The following is a 21,662-nucleotide window of genomic DNA, read 5'->3' on the forward strand; positions in this document are numbered from 1 at the left end:
CCACCAAACACAGTGTAAACACCAGGGACCAGGAGCCCTGGGTTTTCTTCCTTGTCCCAGGAGGGGAGAATAACCCTGTGGGCTAGAGCCCTGTGGGCTCCAGAGATGGTGAAGCCACCACCTCTCACAGCAGCCTATGCCAATGCCTGACCACTCTTGCAGTAAAAAAATTGTTCCTAATATCCAATCTAAACCTCCCCTGACACAGCTTGAAGCTGTTTCCTCTCATTCCATCACTAGTGACTTGAGAGAAGAGACCAACACCCACCTCACTACAGCCTCCTTTCAGGTAGTTGTAGAGAGCGATAAGGTCTCCCCTCAACCTCCTCTTCTCCAGGCTAAACAACCCCAGCTCCCTCAACCTCTCCTCATAAGACCTGCTCTCCAGACCCTTCACCAGCTTCGTTGCCCTTCTCTGGACATGCTCCAGTACCTCAATGTCCTTCTTGTCCTGAGGGGCCCAGATCTGAACACAGGATTCGAGGTACAGCCTCATCAGTGCCGAGTACAGGGCATGATCACTGCCCTGCTCCTGCTGGCCACACTATTGCTGACACAAGCCTGGATGCTGTTGGACTTCTTGGCCACCTGGTCACTGCTGGCTCATGCTCAGCCAGCTGTCGAACAGTACCCCCAGGGCCTTTTCTTCCGGGCAACTTTCCAGCCACTCCTCCCCAAGCCTGTAGCATTGCATGGGGTTGTTGTGACCAAAGGGCAGGATCCAGCACTTGGCCTTGTTAAACCTCATACAATTGGCCTTGGCCTGTCTGGCTCCTCGGAGCTGGAGCCTTGGTGGGCCCCGGCTCCACCCCGCTGGTGCCAGTGCTCAGAGCGGTGGAGGCGCAGCACTGTCTCCACTCTGGCATGCATCGACGACTTCTACTGCGAGAAGATAGGGGCCGGCTTCTTCTCCGAGGTCTTCAAGGTGAGCGGGGTGGGAGCAGGGATGGTGGTCCCTGAGGCATCCTGGCGGGTTTGGGCATCCCCCAGGGAACGCTGCTCCCAGGCATCCTTAGTCCTATCCAGCCGGTCCAGGTCCCTCTGCAGAGCCTTCCTACCCTTGAGCAGATCAACACTCCTGCCCAATTTGGTGTCGCCTGCAAACTTACTGAGGGTGCACTTGATCCCCTCATCCAGATCATTGATGAAGATATATTAAACAAGACTGGCCCCAACACTGAGCCATGGGGGACACCTCTTGTGACTGGCTGCCAACTGGATTTAGCTCCATTCATCACCACTCTCTGGGCTCGGCCAGCAAGCCAGTATTTTACCCAGCGAAGAGTACACCCATCCAAGCCATGAGCACCCAGCTTCTCTAGGAGGATGCTGTGGGAGACAGTGTCAAAGGCTTTGCTAAAGTCCAGGTAGACAACATCCACAGCCTTTCCCCCATCCACTAGGTGGGTCACCTGGTCATAGAAGGAGATCAGGTTGGTCAGGCAGGACCTGCCTTTCATAAACCCATGCTGCCTGGGCCTGATCCCCTGGTTGTCCTGCACATATCTGGTGAGCTCACTCAAGATAAATTGCTCCATAACCTTCCCCGGTACCGAGGTCAGACTGACTGGCCTGTAGTTCCCTGGATCCTCCTTCCAGCCCTTTTTGTAGATGGGCATCACATCATCAAGCCTCCAGTCATCTGGGACCTCCCCTGTTAACCAGGACTGGTGATAAATGATGGAGAGTGGCTTGGCAAGCTCCTCCGCCAGCTCCCTCAGCACTCTCGGGTGGATCCCATCTGGCCAAATAGACTTGTGAGTGTCCAGGTGGCTCAGCAGGTCGTAAACTGCTTCCTCCTGGATTATGGGGGGTTTATTCTGCTCCTCGTCCCTGCCTTCCAGCTCAGGGGGCTGAATACCCTGGGGATAACTGGTCTGACTATTAAAGACTGAGGCAAAGAAGGCATTTAGTACCTCATCCTTCTCCTCATCCTCGGTGGCAATGTTCTCCTCTGCATCCAATAGAGGATGGAGATTCTCCTTGGATCTCTTTTTGTTGTTAATGTATTTGTAAAAACATTTCTTGTTATCTCTAACAGTGGCCAGGTTGAGTTCTAGCTGGGCTTTTGCCTGTCTAGTTTTCTCTCTGCATGACCTAATGAGATCCCTGTACTCTTCTTGTGTTACCTGCCCCTTCTTCCAAGAGCGGTAGATTCTCCTTTTTTTTCCTGAGTCCCAGCAGAAGCTCCCTGTTCAGCCAGGCCGGTCGTCTTCCGTTCCAGTTCATCTTGCGGCACCTGGGGACAGCCTGTTCCTGTGCCTGCAACACTTCTTGAAGAAAGCCCAGCCTTCCTGGGCCCCTTTGCCCTTCAGGACTTCCTCCCAAAGGACTCTCCCAACCAGTGCCCTGAACAGGCCAAAGTCTTGCAGGGTCTGACCCATTCCTTTCCTTGCTAGTGCTGCTCCAGCTTGGTGCCTTCACCTACCAGGGTGATTGATGGCATGTGCCAGGGAGGCTGCTGCAGCCATGGGGAACAGCACTCTGCAACAGGCCACATTCCCGGGCTTCCCAGGCCTCACACATCTGTCCCACTGACAGTGGCCCAACAGAATGACAGCAGCAGCTTCATGGACCTCTTGTGATGGGCATGGAGAGGAGACGTCAGTGTTTGTGTGTGGAGATGGGAGGCTGCAGGCTCTGCCTTTCCACCACAATGGCCAGCTGCAGCTGCTCAGATGGCAGTGGGTGCCTTCCCTGCCTGGTCTCAGCCCTGGTACCTGAGATCTGAGCACCCTGCTGCGCCCACATCCTGGTGACCTCCAGCTCCTCAGTGGTGTAGGAAGCCACTCAGAGGAGCAAAGGTAGCTCAGCTGGGACCAGAAGGAGAGCAAACATTGCCTCTCCCTTTCCCTTGAGTGCATATGAGCAGTGGCCCCCTGAGGGTCAAGGCACCTCAGCAGAGATGGGAAGTCCTGTCAAGGCATCCTGCAGAGAGAAACTCAGGACCACTGCCTGTTCAGGGCAGTGCTCACTGCCTCCTGTTAGCTCATGTTGATGCTTCTCATGCCTGGGTGCTGGTACCATGACATCTGTGGAGGCAGCATCCACATCCCATCCCTGTCTCTTAGTGATGGGCAGTGATCTCATCTCCCTGATCTGCTTCTTCTCAAACAAGCCCCCATGCCCCTGCCAGGGTACAGAACAAGGTGGCAGGGGACTGAGCAGCCAATGCCTGAGCCCAGATGAGTGCATCCCTGCTGGAAGCCCTGTGGGCTGTGAATTTGAAAACATTGAGAACACATAAAAAAACCCAACCACCACCTCTGAAAAGGAGAGACAGGCAGCTCTGGCCATGCCTGCACCACCTGTGACCCACAGTGATGTGACATGCAGCCATATGAGCACAACTACATCCTTGCAATGAATCAGCACTGTGGGGAGCTTCACTGGTCACCAGGACCCGGTCACCTCATGCCAAACAGGTAGGGGAAATGCTACCACCTCCAGCATCTCCCACCCTGCTCCTGAACCAGCCTGAACGGCTTATCTCCCAATACCTCCCATCTTCCAAGGCTGCCCAGCAGGCAACAGAGCTGCTCCTTGCCCTCTTGACCTGGCCCTGGACAATGGGGCTCTCAGCAGCTCCACACTCACCCCAGGAGGCTGTGCCAGCCTTGCTCCATCTCCTGCCTCTTGCCAGGCTATTAGTAATACTCCCCAGCCACAATGCAGCATCCCTGAAGTGCTTGTGGATCTGCCAGATGTGAGCCAGGAGCAGAGACACCAAGAAGCTGGTCTGGCTGCAGTGGTAGGCCGAGCAGGACCACATCAGAGCGCTGCCCAGGACTGGCCTTGGCTGAGCTGGTGGGAGCAACCCTGTGACCCATGCCACCAGCCGCAGGAGAGCAGGGCAGGGAACAGAGCTGAGAGTGCTCAGTGGGTCTTGGCCTATGGCTTTGGGGAAGAGCCTTCACCTGTGGTTCATCGCTGCCCTTTGATCTGCACAGCTTGACATTGCTGCACGGAGGAACTCAGAAGCAGCACAGCAATGTGTAGGGAAAGGATGGTGAGGGCATGCATAGCTCAGCACAGTGCCTGCCAGAGACCCTACAGAACAAATTCACATACACAGTCCACCCCAGAGACCCTACATTAACAAACCAGCATCCTCAGCCTTGCCCTGGCTTCCTTACCCATCCCAGAGCTGACAAAAGGAAAACCTGGAAGAAAGCAATGCATCGGGCTGGAGAAACATTTCCCTGTGAGCGCTGAGCTTCTGTTCTGGAAGGGTGCATCCCACCCTGGCCATAGCAGCATGGGTGAAAGAGATGCTCCCAGCCCCTTCTGCTCTCCTGCCCCCAAGTAGAGACTGTGAAGCCCCGCTTATTTTCCTGGATGGCTGAGCAAGAGGTAGGTGCTGCAAGGGGCTCAAGCCAGCAGTCACTCAGGCTACATCTCTCTGAGTAACTCCTCAGCCTGAGCATGGCCCTGTAATCGTCCACACCGCTCGGTTGGTTCCCTGACACAGTTTTGGCCTGTCCCAAATAGGACAGGTTCAAGGGAGGTCACAGGCCAGGGCCATTCCCAGGAGGAAACGTGGCCATGGCCACCTCCAGGCAGAGAGGAGAGTTGAGCTGAGTGCCTGGCCTCCTGCGGCTGCTGCCTTCCCCTGTCTGTGCTGGGACACAGAGGAGCAGGGTGATGATGCTGGGCTCTGGATGTCCATTGGAGCCTTTTGCCTGGGGGTCACTGATACTGTCATGGTTTAGCCCCAGTCAGCAACCAAGCACCACGCAGCCGCTCACTCCCCACCCAGCTGGATGGGGGAGAGAATCAGAAGAGTAAAAGTGAGGAAACTGATGGGTTGAGATAAAGACAGTTTAATAGGGAAAGCAAAAGCTGCGCATGCAAGCAAAGCAAAACAAGGAATTCATTCACTCCTTCCCATTGGTAGGCAGGTGTTCAGCCATCTCCAGGAAAGCAGGGCTCCATCACGTGTAACGGTTACTTGGGAAGACAAACTCCATCAGTCTGAATGTCCCCCTCTTCCTTCTTCCCCCCCCCCAGCTTTATATACTGAGCATGACATCATATGGTATGGAATATCCTGTTGGTCAGTTGGGGTCAGCTGTCCTGGCTGTGTCCCCTCCCAGCTTCTTGTGCACCTGGCAGAGCATGGGGAGCTGAAAAAGTCCTTGACTAGTATAAGCGCTACTTAGCAACAACTAGAACATCTCCACATTATCACCACTGTTTCCAGCACAAATCCAAAACATAGTCTCATACTAGCTACTACAAATAAATTTAACTCTATCCCAGCTGAAACCAGGACAGATGCCAAGGCCACATGGGGACAGTCATGCTCTGTCCAGGCGTCAGAGGGGCTGGTAAACAGAGCATCAGCTCTCTGTGCACCAGCAAGATTGGGAACTCCCTGTGATTGGGGGCACTTCCCAGCCCCTTCCCTTGCCCCTGTGCCCTGGCCAGACCCTGTTCAGGCAGGGCAGGCTGAGGCAGCACAGGCTGGAGCATGGCTCAGCATGGGGAGGGAAGGCAGCTGCGCTGTGTTCGGCATGGAACTTGCTGTCGTGCTGCTGCTTGCAGCTGATTCAGTCACAGCTCTTTATTGCTTCTCCTGGCTGCTGAAAATCTCATTAGGTTTAGTGATCTCTGTGAGCAGCGCTGCCAGCCTTTCTCATCTCCTTCCTTCTCCCGTGAGTTAAGGCACCCTGTCCTCCAAGGAAGTGAATCACCATGCTCCATGGGGCCTGGGCCAAAAAACCTTCCCACACCCTGGTGTATGTGAACATGTCTGGCACAGACAAGGTGTGCCAGGGTCTGCCATGAAGACATATGGTATAAGGGCAAGGAAAGGAGGTGTGTTGTTGTTCTACCTGGGGACTTTTCTACAACACAACAGGACAAGGGAGCAGAGCTGTCCACACACAGCAGCATTGTACCCCACAGCGGGTAAAAAAATCAGAAAAGAGAGTGAGTCCTACTCAGCTACATTAGTGGCAAATGTGTGAGGCCAATGCTTCCAGGCCAGCAGCAGCAGAAGCAAATGCTACTTGAGCCAGGGCAAGTGGTGGCAGTGCTGCCTTAACCTGGGGTCTCTGCAGGTTCCAGCAAAAGGCAGGGCTGAGATGAACGGGGCAGGGCTTTGATCCTGCTGTGTCTTGCACATTGGAGCCCCGTTCCCAGGCAGCATCTGCATGCCACCACAACACATTAATAACTTTGATTACTGTGGCCTAATTTCTGTCCACCTGTGTCATGGGTGGCTGGTCACCCCACCCTGGTGAGCCCTTGTTCTGCAGTGGCTCGTTGCACCAGCACTGGACAAACTGGTCTCCTGGCGTAATTACAGCCAGGAGAGGCCCAGTGCTGCAGGCTGTGGGTGAGCCAAGTGTGTCACCACCAGTCCAGCACCTGGGATGTAAGTCACACCATGATGCATGGCAAGTCCTTTCTCATGGGACATTCAGGAGCATCTGTGTGGATGCCCTGTAGCCTGGACTCTCACAAAAAAGGACCATCACAGGCACCATCTTGCTGAGCGCCTCAGAGGGAGGCTGATATCCTCCTCCCAGTGCCAGCAAGTGACTTGACTTCCCCCATGGCCGGGGCAAAGCAGCATCCACCCTCCCTCCCTACTGCCTTCTACCTGGGAACCTGCCTCCCCATCCTGCTTGTCTCATGGCCCTGGGCTCTGTGAGATTTCAGCTGGCCAAAGGGGAATGGGCCAGGCTAAATGGGAGTTCCCCATGGGAGGTTGTTGCATGAGATAGGACCTTCCCTTTGCCCCCAGGTCAGCCGTGGCACTGCTGTAGATCTGCTCAGGATCTTCCCCTTGGCTTGATCCTGGGCTGGAAATGCACATGACTATGCATGTATTTATACTGATACCTGATGCCAGCTTCAAAAGAACATATGTCCCCCTCTAATTAGAGCAACATAGCTAAATTTTAAATACTTTGAATACTTTACAAATAAGATAGTCTTAGAACTTGCTATATGTGATTAGATAGAAAGGAGTCTGGAGTCACTGTATCCTTGAGTAGAATAAATAAGGGAGATGTGCTAGAATAAGCTAGTTTAGTGTCAGTAAGAATTGTGTAACCAAGCCAAAAAGTAACTTTACCTCAGTTTACCGTGAACCAGAGCAGCTATGCCTTCAACGATTTGGTGTAGCTGAGCTGTGCTGGGGAGTATCTGCCATTGGTCCCCCAGATCAGATGCATTTCCAGTGGGACCCAGACCTTGTGGAATGGGACTGCCACCTGCAAGGGTAAGCATAGCCCTGCATCACCCTGACACCAGGGTCCTGAGCTGGTGCCAGATAGGATGACAGGTCAGGAATGGGGGACCTGGATGCCTTGACTTTTCCTCCTGTCCTGGCAGTGCCAGGGCACCTTCTGTCTCAGCACCTTGCCACCAGCAGCTGCAGGGGGTCTGTGCTCCTGAGGAGGGGTTCAAAGGCAGGAACGCTTCCTGGCCGGCTGTCACGATCCACTGTTGGGTTGAACAATTTGGCAGAGGTTAAACCCCCTTGCTTGCCAACCAACCTCAGGTAGCTTTGGGTGGTTGGGGGTGGCTGGACTTAACTTCTGATTAACTCCAATGTTTTATTGTGACTAGGTTTCTTTTACATTCTCGGAAACAGAATTATGACTCAAAACGGAGTCATGTACCAAGTCACTTTATTTGGCCAACAAAAAGTATGCAAGAGAAAAGGAGAGGAAGAGAAAAGAGTGAGAAAGGAAGAGAGATAGAGTTGTGATAGCTACCACCACGGATCTGTGGCATCCCATCAGTCCGATGTATCTTCAAATCCAGTGGGAGAACGTTCTTTCTTCTTTCTTCCCTTCCCTTCCCTCCTGTGGGTCTCTGCTGGTTTCACCTTTTATAGTATTGTTCTCAGAACTGTTTTGCATACCCACACCTCCTATTCAGTGATGGGGACGCATGCCCAATACCGTCACTAGAGGGTCTAGAGGGTCCAAGCCCCCCATATGTGGTCAATCAACCTTGGGCCCAGGTGCATGCGCAGAGGACTAAGGCTATGTGCTCTGAGGCAACAGGATGCATATGTGTTCCTGTCCGGTCAAACTGTCCTAGTTGCCGTGGTGGCTAAAACTGTCCTGCCAACAATGTTGAGACAAGTTTCTAGTCCCTTACACCAGCATCTTTCTGCCTCCTTGTGGATAGCTGCAGCTGTGAAGCTGGAAGGAGGAGTAGCTGGAGGGGTTTAGTTTGAGGCTTTGGCACTTTTCCCTGGGAAGCTTCTCCGGGGTTTGGATGAGCTCCAGTGGGGGAGGCTGGTGCTGCTGCACTGCTCACCTGGGCATGAGGAGGGCCAAGAGAACGGGGTTTCAAGCACCCCATGGTTGGGTGGAACCCAGGGGAGGCTTTGGAGTCCTGGAGATAGGGGTGATGATAAGCCCTGTGCCCCTGAACAGTGCCTGGGCACACGGCCAAAGTGGTGGGAGTAGAGGTACCCCGTGTGTGTGGAGTGAGTGGTCAGAGCCATGGGGGAGAGAAAGCACTACAGTTTTGGGAGCAGAGGCAGATGTGCGGCTGAGCCCCAAGGCTCTGGCCAACACTGGGCTGCCAGGTGGGGTGGGAGGAATGAGCTGCAGACATGATGTTGGGTTTTTTTTTAATCAGGGGTCTGTGGAGGAGCAGAAAGCTGGCCCTCGTCAGTGTTGGCTGCCTCTTCCTGGCTGGGGTTCCAGTGGGTGAACGGGTCAGGGTGACCTGTTGCCGGAGCTGTAGAAGACCAGCTCATTTGAATCATAGAATCATTTATGTTGGAAAAGATCCTTAAGATCACCAAGTCCAACTGTTAACCTAACACTGCCAAGTCCACCACTAAACCATGTCCCTAAGCATAATGTCTACATGTCTTTTAAATACCTCCAGGGATGGTGACTCAACCACTTCCCTGGGCAGCCTGTTCCAATGCCTGAGAACCTTTCAGTGAAGAAATTTTTCAAAATATCAAGTCTAAACATCCCCTGGTGCAACTTGAGGCTGTCTCCTCTCGTCCTATCACTTGTTACTTGGGCGAAGAGACCGACCCCCACCTCGCTACAACCTCCTTTCAGGTAGTTGTAGAGAGCGATAAGGTCTCCCCTCAGCCTCCTTTTCTCCAGACTAAACAACCCCAATTCCCTCAGCCGCTCCTCATCAGACTTGTTCTCTAGACCCTTCACCAGATTTGCTGCTCTTTGGACACACTCCAGCATCTCAATATCTTTCTTATAGTGAGGGGCCCAAAACTGAACACATTATTCAAGGTGCAGCCTCACCAGTGCCGAGTACAAAGGGATGATCACTTCCCTAGTCCTGCTGGCCACACTTTACCTGATACAAGCCAGGATGCTATTGGCCTTCTTGGTGAGTGTGGAACAGGCTGGGTTTGCTGAGTGGGATACAAGCTGTGTGGCTTATGTTAGTAGAGGTGGGCAGCCCAGCAGGCTCTGTGGAAGCCCGGACAGAAAGCTCAACATGAGCGAACAGTGGCTGCTGTGGCCAAGAAGGCCAACAGGATGCTGGGTTGCATCAAAAAGGGCATCACCAGCAGAAATAAAGAAGTCATTATCCCACTCTACTCAGCGCTTGTCAGGCCAGACCTGGAGTACTGTGTGCAGTTCTGGTCCCTGCTATACAAAAAAGATGTGGACAGGCTGGAAGGGGTCCAGAGAAGGGCCACCAAGATGATCAAAGGACTGGGAAGGCTGCCATACGAGGATAGGCTGGGAGAGCTGGGTTTGTTCAGCCTTGAGAAAAGGAGGCTTAGAGAGGATCTCATCACCATGTACCAGTACTTAAGGGGTACCTACAAAGAAGATGGAGACTCCCTTTTTACAAGGAGTCACATGGAGAGGACAAGGGGGAATGGACACAAGTTGCTCTTGGGGAGATTCCGATTGGACACGAGAGGGAAATTTTTCACAGTGAGGGCAGTCAGCCATTGGAATAATCTCCCTAGGGAAGTGGTTGACTCAGCCACATTGGACACACTTAAGATTCGGCTGGACAGGGTGCTGGGCCATCTTGTTTAGACTCTGCTCTTCCTAGAAAGGTTGGACTAGATGATCCCTGAGGTCCCTTCCAACCTGTGATTCTGTGACCTCTATCAGCCTTTCTTCATAGGAGAGGTGTTCCAGCCCTCAGATCATTTTCAAGGGCCTCTTCTGGACCTGCTCCAACAGGTCCATGTCTTTCTTGTACTGAGGGCTCCAGAGCTGGACGCAGCACTGCAGGTGGGGTCTCACCAGAGCAGAGTAGAGGAGCAGAATCACCTCCCTCGACCTGCTGGCCACGCTACTTTTGATGCAGCCTAGGATACGGTTGGCCTTCTAGGGTGCAAGTGCACATTGCCAGCTCATGTCCAATTTTTCATCCATCAGTACCCCCAAGGCCTTCTCCCCAGGGTTGCTCTCAGTGTCTTCATCCCTCAGCCTGTATTGATACAGGGGTTGCCCCGACCCAGGCGCAGGACCTTGCACTTGGCCTTGTTGAACCTCACGAGGTTCACATGTGCCCACTTCTGGAGCCTTTCTAGGTCCCTCTGGATAACATCCTGTCCCTCAGGCATGTCAACTGCACCACTCAACTTGGTGTCATCTGCACACTTGCTGAGGGTGCACTCAATCCCACTGTCTATGTCATTGATGAAAATATTAAACAGCGCTGGTCCCAGTATGGACCCCTGAGGGACACCACTCGTCACTGATCTATATCTGGATATTGAGCCATTGACCACTACCCTCTGGATACAACCATCCAACCAATTCCTCATCCACCAAACAGGCCACACATCAAATCCATATCTCTCCAGTTTAGAGAGAAGGATGTTGTGGGGGACCATGTCAAAAGCCTTACAAAAGACCAAATAGATGACATCCTTAGCTTTTCCCTTGTCCACTGATGTAGTCACTCCATCACAGAAGGCCACTAGGTTGGTGTCATGGCTCAGCCCTAGTCAGCAACTAAGCACCACACATCTGCTCGCTCACTCCCCCCACCCCTGTGGGATGGGGGAGAGAATTGGAACAGCAAAAGTAAGAAAACTTGTGGGTTGAGATAAGAACAGTTTAATAATTAATAATGAAAATAAAACTGTAATAGTAATAATAATAATATAATGGAAAGGAAAATAACGAGAGAGAGAAAACCTCGGGAGGGGGGGAAAAACCAAACAAATAACATGTGATGCAACCACTCACCACCCACCAACTGACAATACCGGTCCCCAAGCCGCTTTCGCTGCTTCCCCCGGCCAACTCCCCCCCCAGTTAATATACTGGGCATGACATCATATGATATGGAATATCCCTTTGGCCAGTTTGGATCAGCTCTCCTGGCTGTGCCCCCTTCCCTTTTGGCTTCTTATGTACCTGGCAGAGCATGGGAAGCTGGGAAAGTCCTTGACTAGTGTAAGCAGTACTTGGCAACAACTAAAACAGTGTGTTATCAATATTATTCTCATACTAAGTCCAAAACACAGCACTATGCCAGCTACAGTGAAGAAAATTAACTCTATCCCAGCCAAAACCATGACAACAATTTTAAAGGTCATTGAGAAAGTAAACTTGCATTTATAATTCAATTTTTAAGGGGAAAATTAATATGGAAAAATGTTGAACCAAATTCACAAGAATTCAATATTTGCTTGTTTCCTTTACTTTTTAATGCTTATTAAATATTAAGTGTGTAAGATAAGAAGTGAAACTAGATATTTTGACTTGGACTATTTTCCACCTCTTGATTGGTAATCAGCTAGCAATGTTTGTACCTTTTGTGGGAAATTGGATCTGGCTTACAGAAGAGAGGTAAATGTTAATCATTGGGTCTCCTTCATTAATTCCTGTAAATGGAATTCCAGTAAGGGGAAAAGCAATAGCTTGTCTGGGCCACTCAACTGTCTGACACGAGCTCATGCTAAAAAATGTTCTGTTTTCAATGAGTGTTTCTGGAAAGCTCACTGGAAATTCAAGCTTTCTTCTGCTTACCGGATCTCAAAAGGACCTAGGAAGTCAGAGAACTGTAAGTTAAAATACAAAGATATTAGTGTAAAGTATACTTGTATATCTTTCATTAGTAAGAAGATGATCTACCTAACTAAAATTCATTCAGTGCTTTCCATTTGTCTTAATTTTTTCTGCAAATAAAACACTCAGGTAAATCCCTAGTGGCTTCCAGCTATACTGGAGCCTTAATTAACTAATTCTGCAGTAAATATATCAACAAGTTATGAAGGCCTAATAATTAAAACAGTATGTAGCTTACCTACCAAGGACTTGCCCAGGAAAGTGATTGTTTACACAGTTTAAGTATGAACTATAAGAATATAGATATGAATGTTCACTGAATAAAAAAACCTGGTTTTTGTCTTCTGTCACAGTACATCAGAAGTTCTTTCTATCAGGAATTTTGCTAGGGTAGGTGATTTGTCTTTGCAGCCTATCTTTCAAAATGGAGTTCCAGCTTCTGTCAGAATGAAGTACAGCAGGCTATCTCTGAGAGAAAAGGTAACATAAAGAAGAAAGCACTCCTTGGTTGTCTTTCTGCCATGTACTTGCCCATGGTCACACAGAGAAATATTCAGAGCTTGGGTGACAGGTGATGACAACTTCTAACAGACAGGAGGAATTGTCTACCATTGTCACTAAGAAAATAGGAGAGAAATGCACTTAGAACAGCTACACAAAATGCTTCAGAAACATGTTAGAGTGATGTGAGAATGTCAGAAACCTTAATCCTAAAAAGTTCCTCAATTTGTAGACTTGCACAAAGACATTATGGACACAGTCTTCTGGAAGTGGAAAGGAGAGGAGAAGTGGAAAAGGATCAGGAAAACCCACAACATTATTTGGACTCTTGCATGTCCACAAAAAGATGAGTAACATGCTGACTAGTTTAGAGCACAGAACAATCTTGGATTTCATATGATGAAATTGTGGTTGTGCCAGTAGATAAGACATAGAATCATGTGTTCCCTTTTGAGAAATAAAAGGGACAAGGCAAAACATGATGACAAGGACTTCTGCAGCAAGTTTATACATGTACACAATATTTTTTTTCACCCACTTGTGTAGAAAGAGTAAGGATTAATAGGAAAGAGGTACAAGAATACAATTTCTCTTTGTTTTGTCCACATAAAGAAACTAGGAATGATTTTATGTGCCTCTAAATCTAAAGCCTAATCTGATGGAAGTCTCAGAGAGCATGCTAGTATGAGACTGATAATGAAGATTGTTTGCCCAGAACACATTCCTTCAGAAAAATAATTCTCTTAACTACAAATTGTCTCAGACAACAAGTCTTCAAAAAAGAACTGTGCCACAAAAGCACAGAGCTTTCTCAGTGAAGATTGCTCATGACTTTGGGTTGGAAGCCTTGTGTCAAAATAGAACAAAAGCCTGTCTGTCTGCTTAAGAGGAGTTTCTTTCCAATAATATCTGTTCTACAACATCAAAGTTCTGTCAGCCACACAAGGCACAGCAAGAAGAAGAAGAGGGCCCAAGAGGTAATTTGGCCCTGTACCTATTCCAGCTTTAGTCATTCTTTTTGAACGCCGTTCAGCTGTCATCCATGTGGAACACACCTGGGAGGAAGTACAGAAACATCATGTATTAGAGGTAGCATTGCAACCAGTGACTGCTGCATTCTTTGCCAAGTCCTGCTGTTTTGCTAGATGAAAACAGTAATGCAAATCCTATCATAAAAACTAATGTATTAGGATGAATGAGGACATACAGCAGGTGACTGAGACACAAATTTTCTTTGAAACGAAGAAACAACAGGGTTAATACCATATTTTTATGAATTTGTTGTTGTTGCATTGCTTCACTGTCTCTCAGGCACAAGGAAATAAAACATTGAATGGACAATAAAAACTGTTCACTTTCTTCCCCTTAAGGTTACTATTTCTATAGTAACAAAAACTATAGTTTTTGTTTCAGTATCCTATCATTTCTCTAGTAATCATTTCATCTGTCCCTTGAAAAGGTATTTTCCCAGTACTTCCTTCGATAAGTCACCTAAACTTGAACTGCTTATCTTTTGTCTTTGTAAGGGATCCATGGGACCTAACACAATGATATAAAATAGGTAGATATCAGTAGGTTACTAGATAACCCAGGGACTACACCAGTACTGACTATGAAACCAAAGACATCTCCATGGTTATATTTTGAATTACACATTGAATTCTTTGATGGTGGCTGATAGTTAATCACAGACTTGAGAATCAGAGAGTCTGTTTCAGGCATGGTCAGTAGCTTCAGCCTCTCTGGTTAGTAAAGGAAGCAAAATGACCACAGACTAATTGTGTAGTCCTCCAAGGTTAGTTCTGACCCATGTAGCTTACATGAATCTTTATTCAATAATTAGATCTCAACTCTCTGACTCTTGTGAGTACTTGATACTGTATTTCTTCAGGGGTGGATGAGCACTGAAGCAGGGATAGCCAAACTCTAAGCTACAGTATCCTTTATAAAACATGGGTAATATCATCTTATCTTGGAAGGAGTACTGAGAAGAAATACATTAAGCATTCTAAGGTGCTGAGCTACTCTAGTAATAAGGCCCATGTTAAGAACATGAAGTAGATGGTCACAGTCTCTTCCCTTCAAAAAGAAACACCAGTATGTGTTTGCTTAAGACCTACTGAATGTTTAACCAGGGACAGAAGAGTTATATAGCTAAGGCTGACAACCAGCTATATATTTCTATACCTTGTATGTGGAACTAGAGTAGGGCAGCTTCCAGGCAACCTGCAGTTATCCTGAATGAATGCTGATGATGGGACACTAAGCCAACTAGTGCCATAAACTACTTCAGAGGTTAGATGCCTTTTCTTAGGCTACTGTCAAGTCAGAATTAAGTAATTTGTTTACTGATTTTGGTCTCCTTTTAATTCCACTTTTGATACCTGTTGTGGTTTAGCTGGCAACTCAGCCCCACACAGCTGCTTGCTCACTCCCCCACCTGTGGGACGGGGGAGAGAATCAGAAAGGTAAAACTCGTGGGTTGAGATAAGAACAGTTTAATAATTAAAATAAAATAATAACAACAAAAATGCAATGGAAAGGAAAACAATGAGGTGCGAAACCTGGGGCGGGGGGGAAGGGGGAATGAACCAACAAAACAAAAAACACATGACGCAGCCGCTCACCTCCTGCCAACCTGACGCTGCCAGTCCCCAAGCCACAACAACCCCTTGCACCAACTGCCCCCGTTAATGTACTGGTCATGGCATCACATGGTATGGAATGAACATCCCATTGACCAGTCAGGGGTCAGCTGTCTTGGCTGTGGCCCTGCCCCTCCCAGCCTCTTGCCCATGTGGCAGAGCGTGGGAAGCTGGAAAGGTCCCTGACTGCTACAGGCACTACAGTGAAGAGAATTAACCCCTTCTCAGCCAAAACCAGCACAATACCATACTGAGAATATTAAAAATAGGTTCCTTAAACACCATCTGCTGTTATTTAATAGGCCTACATGTATGTATGCTCTGAATGTAATTAATAATTACATAAACTTTTAAGATTCCAGTCACTTGTATGTATGGATAGTACATTAGATACTACTAACAGCAGCTCTTATTTATCAGGTTTGTTAGGTTTTAATGCTCTAGGCCGTTTTGATAGTTTTGTTCATTTTATACTTTTTATTTTTTACAGTTTCATTTTTCAGATCTTGCTTTGAATAGGAACAACAAAGTGTTTCATGTACAATGATTTTCAAAATTGATTGGGCAAAGATTTGGGTTTTTTAATAAGAGTAGTTGTACTTAATACAGCTAATGTTCAGTTTCCAGAGTATTCTGTATAGCTACTGAAGTCCTTTCAGGTAACTGAAATAAAACTGGATTTGTGCACAGATTTCAGAAGTTTTCAGCCTTTTTCTCCTGATAACTAAAGTCATCACTCATCTAATTCCACATTATTCATGAACATCTACATCTAATTAAAGATATATAAATCAGTAACATTGTCTTCACTGAGGCTGTCCTAGTCATTTAGTGTAACAAGTACGTAAGGACAAAAGTAGATTACGTGTAGCAAGTCTCTTAGTCTCTTAAGTGACTGCTCATTATCTGAACAGCAATTTAAGTTTTAACAGTATCCTTTTTAGATAAAGCACATATTTCTCTCCTTATTGACAAGTCCAGAAAAAATTACTTAACTTTCTGAGGCCCTGTTTTCTGGGAGGCTCTGTCAAATTGCCAAAAAATGCTTAAGCAGTGTAACAGATTTTAATGAACCTATGACTTTGGGCTGCAACAATTACCCTTTGAGGGACAGTGGGAAGGCAGGAGGTGCTTTGGAACAATTGAGTGGTGGGCAGGGAAGGAGAAGAAAACGAGAAAGGAAAAGATAAAGCTGGACTAAAGACAAAAGACCAGGGAGAAGCATCAGCAGTAAATGGAGAATGTCTGCACGAGGTGGACCTGGATGGTGTTATGAAGAGGGATCAAGGGAACACATGGCGCAAACTGGAAGGGAAAGAAACATTAGGAGCAATGCTACTGCATACATACAGAAGCCTCTGTGTTTTTCCTGGGTTCTAGTATACCCCAACATGTTTCTTTCTGATTCACTGTGAACCAATTCCTGAAAAATCTTGTCAAACCAGATGTTGGGCTCAAGCATCTTAATACGACAGGGTTCAAGTTGTGAGAGTATCACAAAACCAGACTGACTGAGGCTGGCAGACACCCTGGAGATTGTCTAGTCCAACCCCCTGCTGCTCAGAGCAGGGTAACCTAGAGCAGGTTGCTCAGGACTGTGCCCAGTCAGGTTTTGAATATCTCCAAGGGTGAGATATTTGTCACAGCCTCTCTGAGCAACCTGTTTTAGTGTCTGACCACCTTACAGTGAAAAGGTTTTTTCTTCTGTTTAAATGGAATTTTTTGTATTTCATTTTGTGCTCACTGCCTTTTGTCTTCCTCCCCCTTCTCACAGGAAATTAGTAGTTTCACTTAAATAAATGTAGAGCATATTTATCATTCTTTTGCTTACTAGCTAAAATTTAAAGGACAAACCCAACAGCTTCTTATAGAGCACAAGTTCAGTCAGGTCAGGGGCACTGGAAAGCTCAGAGACACAACCAAGAAGCACAGCAGCAATGACAGCAGCAGTTAGCTGCATTGAGGCCCATTGCTATAAATACTTTGCTAGTACTCCAACTAGTCATACATGTACCTAGCAAGTGAGGCAGAGGAAATATTAGCAGAAAGGATAGCAACCATATATTCAAGTTGGCCCAAACACTGTTTAGCAATGGTAAACATGGTATTATACATTGCATAGACTAATACAGGAACTCTGGTGTTTCAGAATAAGGTACTTATCAGGTACTTAGGCCCACCATATCAGAAACATAAGGGGGTAGCATATCCAACATAAGGGACACTAATACAAGAAACCTCAAGAGAAATGATCAATTTGGTCCACAGTCCTTAGAACATACGCCACGGCTGCCTTCTTTGTTACTTCCTAAGCACTAGACATGCATGTTGTGCTCTGTAAGGCACAAGTATGAAGCTAATACCTACCCAGAGCAATATTTAATAATTAAATATCAAGTGATATAATGAAAAATACTCACCTTTTTATTTACACAAATATGTTCACATAACCTCTACTGGCTTAAAACATAAAAACCAGTAACAGAAAAACAGCATTTGCAATTATTATGGCTGAACAACCAATTTATTAAACCCTCCAACACATGACAGTACATGAGCTTCAAAGCAAAGGTAACTGATGAGGTAGCAATATGCTGCAAGCTGATAATTAGTTTTCATTGAGCTTTAAGCAGGTGTTTAGTGTTTCAGATGCTTTCATCTGGGAAGATGTTGTTGAGCAGCATCTTTATAAAATTGAAGACAGGTACTTTAACAATTACTTGGGTTACGACTCAGACCCCTGGGGAGGGAAGGATGGACGGACAGACAGACAGACAGGGAAGAGAGATGGGGAAACACACTCGCACATAAAGAAAGAGACACAGACAGAGAGGCAGAGAGACACAGAGAAAGACAGAGAACGAGAGAGAGACCGACAGAGAGATTGAGAGAGGCAGAGAAAGACAGATACAGACACTAAAGACAGAGCAACAGAGAGACAGAGACAGTGACAGAGACAGGGACAGAGAGACACATAGATGGAGGCAGACAGAGAGAGAGACAGCAAAAGAGAGAGAGGCAGACCAAGGTGGAGGTGGCGGGGGGAAGAGTGCACAACAAACAGTGAGAGCATGAGACAGAGAGACAGAGAACAAGTGGTAAACGCGGGGGGGGAGATATGGAGAGACACAGAGACCAAAACAGATGCAGAGAGGGACAGAGAGAAAGACAGAGACACAGGAGGGGGATGGGGGGGATGGGGGGGATGGGGAGGATGGGGGGGTGGTGGGGCAGGACACGGAGGGAGGGAGAAGGAGAGGAACAGAGAGGCACAGAAACGGGGAGAGAGAGCAAGAGAGAGAAACAGAGACAGCGGTAAATCATTTGGGCTGACTACAGCAGGAGGAACTCAGTCTGATTTCATAGAATCATAGAATTGTTAAGGTCGGAAAAGACCCTTAAGATCATCGAGTCCAACCGCTAACCTATGACTGCCAAGTCCACCACTAAACCATAGCCTCAAGCACCTCATCTACCCTTCTTTTAAATACCTCCAGGGATGGAGACTCAACCACCTCCCTGGGCAGCCTGTTCCAATGTTTGACAACCCTTTCGGTGAAGAAGTTTTTCCTAATATCCAACCGAAACTTCCCCTGGCGCAGCTTGAGGCCGTTTCCTCTCATCCTATTGCTTGTTACTAGGGAGAAGAGACCGACACCCGCCTGGCTACAACCTCCTTTCAGGTAGTTGTAGAGAGCAATAAGGTCTCCCCTCAGCTTCCTCTTCTCCAGGCTAAACAACCCCAGTTCCCTCAGCTGCTTCTCATAAGACTTGTTCTCTAGACCCTTCACCAACTTTGTTGCCCTTCTTTGGACACGCTCCAGCACCTCAATGTCCTTCTTGTAGTGAGGGGCTCAAAACTGCACACAGTACTCGAGGTGCGGCCTCACCAGTGACGAGTACAGGGGCACTATCACCTCCCTGCTCCTGCTGGCCACACTATTCTTGATACAAGCCAGGATGCCATTGGCCGCCTTGGCCACCTGAGCACACTGCTGGCTCATGTTCAGCCAGCTGTCAGCCAGCACCCCCAGGTCCTTTTCCTCCAGGCAGCTCTCCAGCCACTCCTCCCCAAGCCTGTAGTGTTGCATGGAGTTGTTGTGACCCAAGTGCAGGACCCGGCACTTGGCCTTGTTAAACCTCATACAATTGGCCTCGGCCCATTGATCCAGCCTGTCCACGTCCCTCTGTAGGGCCTTCCTGCCCTCCAGCAGATCGACACTTCCACCCAGCTTGGTGTCATCTGCAAACTTACTCAGGGTGCACTCAATCCCCTCATCCAGATCATCAGTGAAGATATTGAACAGGACCAGCCCCAACACTGAGCCCTGGGGAACACCACTCATGACTGGCCGCCAACTGGATTTGACTCCATTCACCACCGCTCTCTGCGCTTGGCCGTCCAGCCAGTTTTTAAGCCAGTTTTTAAGCCAGTGCAGAGTGTACTTGTCCAAGCCGTGAGCAGCCAGCTTCTCCAGGAGAATGCTGTGGAAGACAGTGTCAAAGGCCTTACTAAAGTCCAAGTAGACAACATCCACAGCCTTCCCCTCATCCACTAAGCGGGTCACCTTATCATAGAAGGAGACCAGGTTAGTGAGGCAGGACCTCCCTTTCATAAACCCATGCTGGCTGAGCCCAATCCCCTGGTTGTCCCACATGTGCTGCCTAATGGTATTCAAGATGATCTGCTCCATGACCTTTCCCGGCACCAAGGTCAGGCTGACAGCTCTGTAGTTCCCCGGATCCTCCTTCCAACCCTTCTTGTAGAGGGGTGTCACATTCGCTAGTTTCCAGTCATCTGGGACCTCCCCGGTTGACCAGGACTGGTGATAAATGATGGAGAGTGGCTTGGCGAGCTCCTCTGCCAGCTCCCTCAGTATCCTCGGGTGGATCCCATCCGGCCCCATGGACTTGTGAACATCAAGGTGAAGGAGCAGGTCGGTGACTGCCACCTCTTCAACAACTGGGGCTTCATTCTGCATACTAACTCCATCTCCCAGCACAGGGGCCTGACAACCCTGAGGATGACCAGTCTGACTATTAAAGACTGAGGCAAAGGAAGCATTAAGTACCTCAGTCTTCTCCCCATCTTTCCTGGCAAGGTTACCTTCCGCATCCAACAAAGGAGGGAGGTTCTCCCTGGCCCTCCTTTTGTCACTGATGTATTTATAAAAACATTTCTTGTTATCTTTAACAGTGGCAGCCAGTTTAAGTTCCATCTGGGCCTTCGCCTTCCTAATCTTTTCCCTGCATAACCTCACAACATCCTTGTAGTCCTCCTGAGTCATCTGCCCCTTCTTCCAAAGGCAGTAAGCTCTCCTTTTTTTCTTGAGTTCCAGCCAAAGCTCCCTATTCAGCCAAGCCGGTCTTCTCCCCTGCCTCCTTGACTTACAGCACACAGGGATGGCCTGCTCCTGCGCCTTTGAGACTTCCTTCTTTAATAACATCCAGCCTTCCTGGACTCCTTTCCCCTTCAGGACTGCCTCCCAAGGGACTCTGTTAACAATCCAAAGTCTGCCCTTCTGAAGTCCAGGGTAGTGGTTTTGCTGACCCTCTTCCTTACTTCTCCAAGAATTGAGAACTCTATCATGTCATGGTTGCTGAGCCCAAGACAGCCTCCAACCACCACATCACCCACCAAGCCTTCTCCATTCGTAAACAGCAGGTCCAGCGGGGCACCTCCCCTGGTTGGCTCGCTCACCAGTTGCGTCAGGAAGTTATCTCCCACACACTCCAGGAACCTCTGAGACTGCTTTCTCTCTGCTGTGTTGTATTTCCAGCAGATATCTGGTAAGTTGAAGTCTCCCATGAGAACTAGGGCTAGAGATTGTGAGACTTCAGCCAACTGCTTGTAGTGTACTTCATCTGTCTCCTCATCCTGGTTGGGTGGTCTATAACAGACTCCCACCAGGATGTCTGCCTTATTGGCCTTCCCCCGATCCTTACCCATAAGCACTCAACCTTATCATTACCGTCATTGAGTTCTAGACAGTCAAAACACTCTCTAACATACAAGGCTACCCCTCCACCTCTCCTTCCTTGCCTGTCCCTTCTAAAGAGCTTGTAGCTATCCATTGCAGTGCTCCAGTTGTGCGAGTCATCCCACCATGTTTCCGTGATGGCGACCACATCATAGTTTCCCTGGCACACAATGGCTTCCAGCTCCTCCTGTTTATTGCCCATGCTGCATGCATTGGTATAAATGCACTTCAATTGATCTATTGATCTCTTTTCCAACACAGGTATGCCACCCCCAGGCTCTTTCCCAGCTGAAACCAGGACATGCACCCAGGATGGGAGACCAGCATATGGGGAGGAGGCCAGGCTTTTGCCCTGCCTGCATGGGCTGAATCACAGAATCACATAATCACAGGTTGGAAGGGACCTCGGGGATCATCTAGTCCAACCTTTCTAGGAAGAGCACAGCCTAGACAATATGGCCCAGCACCCTGTCCAGATGACTCTTAAAAGTGTCCAATGTGGCTGAGTCAATCACTTCCCAGGGGAGATT

Source organism: Phalacrocorax aristotelis, chromosome W, assembly GCF_949628215.1.
Source record: "Phalacrocorax aristotelis chromosome W, bGulAri2.1, whole genome shotgun sequence".
Lineage (NCBI taxonomy): Eukaryota > Metazoa > Chordata > Aves > Suliformes > Phalacrocoracidae > Phalacrocorax > Phalacrocorax aristotelis.